The sequence below is a fragment of the Morus notabilis genome, unplaced genomic scaffold, assembly GCF_000414095.1.
Source record: "Morus notabilis unplaced genomic scaffold, ASM41409v2 Scaffold1266, whole genome shotgun sequence".
Lineage (NCBI taxonomy): Eukaryota > Viridiplantae > Streptophyta > Magnoliopsida > Rosales > Moraceae > Morus > Morus notabilis.
In genome coordinates, this window is record NW_010357930.1 from 8982 (window position 1) to 15913 (window position 6932).

Sequence of the window (6932 nt, forward strand, 5' to 3'; positions counted from 1 at the left end):
ATTTGGAGCCAAGTTGGACAAAATATGTCCATAACTGATAACTCTACCACTACCCGTCCAGTAGTATCAATAGAAAGTGTTGCATGTTGGCTGTTTCTTTCTTTTTATTTTTTTCTGTTTTTATTTTTTTTTCTTTTAACCAAATGAAATGAATTTGTTGTTTCCTGTTGTCATATTCTGGTGGTTTTCTTCCTTTCGATGAAATTGATAATTGAGTCTATGATTCGGGCACAAAAGAACAAAAACAAGAAAAAGTAAAAATGAAAAAAGAAACAAAGCAAAACAAAGCTCGCTGCCTTAACCACAGAAGTTGGATATAAAACATAATCTTATTAGTCATATTGAAATATAATAAAAGAAATTAAATATTTTATAAATAACAATCATTAAAATCCTTACCATAATTATTGTATAGTTTTATAACATAAAATATGACGTATTATAATAATTATTACATAATTATACTACTTATAATAATTATAACATAATTAAATTACTCTTTAAATATTCCAAAAAAGTGATTGGATTTCAATTGCACTAGTGGATTTTCTCTAATTTATTATACAAGACTGATTTATAATGCCCAAACATTGTCCATTATAAAGCTAAGAAACTTGGGCTGGTACTGACCACCTGGCCCAATAGTCATCTCAGCCCAGCCCAATCACCTACTACTCATGTAACATCAAAGAATATTAAAAATAAATCAAAAATAGGATAATTATTGATAAATACAGGTAAGTATTTACCATATTTACCTTTATTGAGGTAAATTACTTGTAAAATGACCTCTAAAGAACAAAACTACTTGATTATTGGAGTAAATCCAACAACGGCAACAAATCTATAAGTTGTATCCACGAACAATTAAAACTTGAAACTGAAGACAAAATAATTGTTTTGCCCTTAACGACTTTGTGGGTAATTAAAAGAGTTGTAATATGACTTTTTAAGTTCCTTATTGCATGAAGTAGGTTTTGGATTCTTTTTACAGGTCGCCCTCATTTTTTACAAATTTATAATTTTGACCCGTTTGGTGAAATCAATGTCTTTGAGAAATTGTACACAAAAAACACAATACAAGTATTGCGGCTAAACTTTTATGCACAATTATGGATACAAGAAGAGTTATGTTCTAAGATCTCTTCTATTGCTGTTTTTACGTTCATCCAATAATTTCGTAGTTTTCGCAGCTTCTGCACCAAAAAAAAAAAAAAAAAAAAACTCATTTCTTTACAATAATAATAATAATTGTAATGATAATCACAATAATACAATAAAGCAACAAAATATTACATCATATGCCCATAATAAAAAGAAGGAAAATGAGATATATTACCGAATGAAACTTTGCATTAGGGACGGGAAAAAATTATTATAGTAGTAATAAAAAGAAAGTAGCCCACATAATGAAACATAAATTAAACCCATAAAGTGGCATTGTTACGGTTTTAATTATGTTTCGTTTTCTTATGCAAATGAGAAAAATTAGAAAGTACTCATATAATGGTAATAATGTAATGGTAACAGAGTGACAAAAAAAAGAATAATAACAATAATAGTGTAGATAGATCAGCAAAATAAATTTCACCAAGAAAGTCACCGTAATTTCAAAAATTAACCATTATAACACGTTTAATCAAACAAAACAAGGACCAAAGAGAAGTAATTAGACACCTTAAAAATAGAGCAACAATATATATCACATTCTGATGCAAATAAGAAAAAATAAGAACAACCCATGAAACTACAAAGAATGATTCTAATAGATAACTAGCCCTGATGAGGAAATATAAATTAAACCAAGAAAGTAACGTTAATTAATTTCAGAGAGTACATTAATTAACCATGATTTTAATGACGTTTAATCGCAAGAACGAAAAAGGAAAGAGAAGAAAACACGTTCATTTACCTTTGAATTGTCAGAGTTGGCCGAGGTCCTCAAGAAAGATTTCTCCGTAGAAAGAATGGGAGTGGACATGAGGCGGCGGACGAGGAGGCCGATCGATGGTCGAGCAGGGCATGGCCGAGTCGCGCTTCGGCGCGCTCTTGGGTGAGGCGTTCGACGAAACGCCCGAAACCGAGCCTGAGGTCCGAGCAGATTCCAAAGGCGAGTGAGACGGAGACGAAATGGGAGCCAAGTTTTGGAGCCGGCGCGGAGGCGGACGAGGAGGCAGACCAGTGGTCGAACAGGGCATGGCCGAGTTGCGCTTTGGCGCGGCTTGGGTGAGGCGTTCGACGAAACGCTCGAACCCGAGCCTGAGGTCCGAGCAGATTTTAAAGGCGAGTGAGACGGAGACGAAATGGGATACAAGTTTTGGAGCCGGCGTGGCGGCGGACGAGGAGGCAGACCAGTGGCCGAACAGGGCATGGCCGAGTTGCGCTTTGGCGCGGCTTGGGTGAGGCGTTCGACGAAACGCTCGAACCCGAGCCTGAGGTCCGAGCAGATTTTAAAGGCGAGTGAGACGGAGACGAAATGGGAGCCAAGTTTTGGAGCCGGCGCGGCGGCGGACGAGGAGGCAGACCAGTGGCCGAGCAGGGCATGACCAAGTCGGGATTCGGCGCGGTCTTCGGTGTGGCGTTCGACGAATTGCCGGAACCCGTGCCTGAGGCAAGAAAGAGCTTCTTGGCGTCGGGTTGTTCGGAGTTGATCGAGAATGGCCTTCGCCGTTTTTGGGAATCGGAGTTGCCGACTCCGGAGAAGCCGCATTTGGGGCATGGAGGGTTTTGATGTATCAGGTCTTGGTTCTGAATGCGCTGTTTATCTGCCATTGTTGTCAAACTTTTCTTCTTTCTCGTTCTGGTTTTTCCTTTTTTTTTCCCTCTCGCTCTCTCTCTCTAGAAAGCATAAGTCTCTCTCTCTCTCTTTTTTTCTGTGGGAGTGATGTAAATATTGAGTAAATGGGAAGGAATGGTGGTGGGGGTTTATATAGAGCGGTGGAAGAGAAAGGAATGATCTTGGAATTCTTGATGGAGATGTTCCCTTCTAGTTCTGGTATTGGAGGGAAAAATAAACAACCGAAGGTTAACAAAACAATTGATCCAACGTGGAGTCATGACGTGGCAAAATGTGATTTAATTTAAAAATTGGGGTTAATTTGGCAAATGCCTTTTGAATTTTGTACCATGTTTTCAAATACTCAGTTGCATTTTTGAGTTATGGTGATTTGAGTGTAGATCTTGAGTTATAATTTGAGTTAAAGTTGTAACTTGAGTATGTGTTTGGATGTGCACATTTGAGTTATAATTTGAATTGAGAATCTATTTGAGTTTGTGTTTGAGTAGATCAAAACTTGAATTTATATTTAGATAGTATTTTAATAAAAACTCAATGGTGATGAAAAATTTTAATAGGGTATATGAGTAGGGTTTTATTCGTCTCTTCATTGTGAATGCAGAGAAAAAAAATCATCTCAATCGAAATTAAAACGAAAAAGTTATGATGTTTTTAAGAATAGAAAAAATATTGTTCATTAACTTGAGTTTGACTTTAAGAACTTGAGTTGAAGGGAAACTTGAAATCAGATTTTAGTCCCAAACTCAAGTTAAAACTCAAGTTAAAACTCAAATTTTACAAACGAACATGAACTTGAAAAAAGTTATAACTTTACTTCAAACTTTTTTTGAGTTTTACTCCAAAAGAACAAGCCCTAAGTTTTAAAAATGATTAATTTCGCTCCTAAAATATGAAAAGTGGTTTGAAACGCTTTTAAGTAATTTTATTTTATAAATGTATTATGAAGTGATTTGGGACAATTTTCCCTTTGATCTTGTAAAATATTAAGGGATAAGTTGACCTAAAAGTAACAATTTAGTAGGTAAGTTTACTTAAAATCAATATTTTAGGGGCATTAATGACATTAGAAGTTGTGTCATGTCATTATTTTGTTAGTTTATAAATGTAGGGGGTCTTTAGAAATATCGCACATAATTCAAGGAGCAAAAGTGAACTAATTTTAAAATTCCAGGGCTATGTTGAAACAAGATACAAAATTCATAGTGTATTTTTTAAATTAATCATAAAATAAAAAAAATGATGGGTGTGAAATGATAAATGAAGTGCCCAAGAATTAATCATCTTATATTCTTATGAAAATAGTTAAGGATAATTTTGAAATAATAAAGTGTGGAAAAAAAATAAATTTAATTGTTTTAAAGGAATGTGAAGTGTGTATGGAAAGTGGTGCGTTATACATGTATTATTAATGAAAGAGAGAAAGTATACAATCAGTACTGTTAGTGTTTGTATTAATATGGTTAAACATCCCCTTTCACCACACCCCACAAAAGCCATTAATATGGTTAAACATCCCCTTTCACCACACCCCACAAAAGCCGAAAAACAAAAGTAGCTTTATGAGATTTATTAGAAGAAATACCCGAGTTAAAAATTACTCTTTTTAAAATTGTAACTTCTGCCAACCCTCACCTTCAATATCGTTAACTAAGGTATCTAATTCTAAAAATAAAAGGTTAGAACATCAATAAATTAGTTATGAAATATTGAAAGCACAATCTTTAATTTACTTTAAAAAAAAAGGACTATCCTCATATTTATTTCGCTTGTAACGACAAAATGTAACTGAAAAAACATAGTTTACTTAGAAACGACGTCCTTCGTTAGAAATGACAAATGATGTTTCAAACGATATAAAAGCGACAGCTCCTATTATAGACGGGGAACGTCCCCCATCGTTTCGTTATCGAAGTGTTTTTTTTTCCTTTCTTTTCTTTTTTAGCTTTTTGTTTCTTTTTTTTTAGCTTTTTCTTTTTCTTTTCTTCTTTTTCTTCCTAATATTTTTATTGTATCTTTTAAACTTTAATTTTTGTATATTTTTAAATATATCTCTTTTAAATATTTTTCTTACGGTTATTTAAAATATTATTTTTTTAATCACTATATTAAATTAATTTATTCTTAAATGTGTCTCTTTTGCATGTGACCCTCATAAATTACAACCTCAAGTGTGAAACATTTCGCACAAAAAATTTTTAAAGTTTTTTTCGTCTTTTTTTTCATTCATTTTGCTTCAAAGTTTTTTCCAACTTTTATCTTTATTTTTTTATCTCTTACTTTTTTTTTTCTTGATAATTTGTATAACTGTTAGTTTAAATGAGTCATATTTCACGTGTGTTTTTGACAAGTTTACGAAGAAAAATGACAATATCTTTCGTTCCCACATAGTACACACTCACCGTCAATTTTTTTGATCCGATTGGGACTGAGTCACCGCCAATTTTTTTTAATCTGATTGGGACCATAATCATTAGTGTCACCTTTGAATCCTTTTCTATCAACATACAGTACAGTGATGTGTCAACGTATGGAAGCTCCTTACATGCGCTTGTTATCATGCTCATATATAAACGGACGTCGTTAGGCACCGTCTAGCAAACTCACCATCTAGAGTCAACACACTAGCTTTCTACAGTTGGAAGGTTTGGTGATTTAAAACGTTTTTATTTTTTAAACTTTTTCCTTTAAGGCCTCTTTACTGGTAGTATCAATTTTTAACTGTTAAATATAATTAAAATTATATCAAATTGAAAAAATATACAAAACAAATAGTTTATAGGACAAATAAAAAAAGAGAGTTTAGGTAATTTATTTTTTTCAGTCCCGCCAGAAAACACCATTTAGTTTTCTATGTTTTGAATGTTCGATTCATTATTGTTGTTTATTGCTTTCAAAACAATGTCATAGTTGACCTAAGTGGCTACGTGCAATTAAAGAGAATCCATACCAAATGCAGAGAAAAAAAAAAGAGAGAAAAAATAAAAACCATAGGAAATACGTTTTTACAAAGTTAAGTGAATTATTTGTAAAATATATAAGTTATGTGACTAGAGAAGAGATGGTCTAATGGCTTTGACCTTCCGTGGACTGTCTCCATGAAGTGGGTCATCATAGTAGTTTAGGTTGTAAATTTCTTATAAAAGGAAAAAACAAAAAAAAGGTTACTAGTTAGTTAGGATCTAAAGTTGATCATAGTATTGCTTGAATAAACGGATCTTAATAGGAAATCAACCACTAGAGGATCTCAAGATTTAATAAGTTTGAAAAAACCGACAATTCAAAGGTAAGTAAAGATGAATTCTGCTTTTTTTGTCCTTTTTACGTTGAAACGGCTAGGGCCAACGAGGAAGGACAGTGGCTAAGTCAGAAGACAGTGGCCGAGTCAGATGACCAAACCGGAATCACTTATTGAAGAAGATGAAGAACCAATGAATTTTTATTGAGCGAATACCATTAAGGTACATAATTTACAACTTTTTGTTTGAATCCAAATACAATTAAAATTATAATCATAATAGAATTAGAACTAATTTAAAAGATAAATGATAATGATAAATTAAAATTAAACTAAAACAATAAATCTAAACTAAAAGATAAAATCCGAATAATGCTAAAACTTATCCTTCAATTGTCTATCAAACACACATCTAAATGCACACTACCAGTTGGTAACTCTACTCTAGAAACCTCGATCGGATTAAAACCAAGTTCTCTTTTGCTGCAAACTAGTTAAATTCTTTATGTGTCAAAATCATTGTCACAAGAAAGAACCAATTGGTCTCGTCTCTGTTTCAGAGACATTCTCGTCACCAATCGCCATTTTGACGTTTTCCTCTTTTGATTTTTCAACTCACATATACTCTTCCATCTACATGTACTCTTCCTATTCTGATTTTTCAACTGGCCAAACATATAGATGGAAGAGATCATGAGAGTTGAACAATTAGAAGACCAACCGAATGAATACTGCAGTCAAAAATTAGTCATGGGCATAAATAATTTATAAGTTTTGTGTTGGTTGAATTCTAATAGATCTAAAACTAATTATCATAATAGAAATAGAACTAATTCATAAAGTAAATAATACTGATAAACCCAAAATAAAGTTAAAACAATAAATATATAAACTATTTTT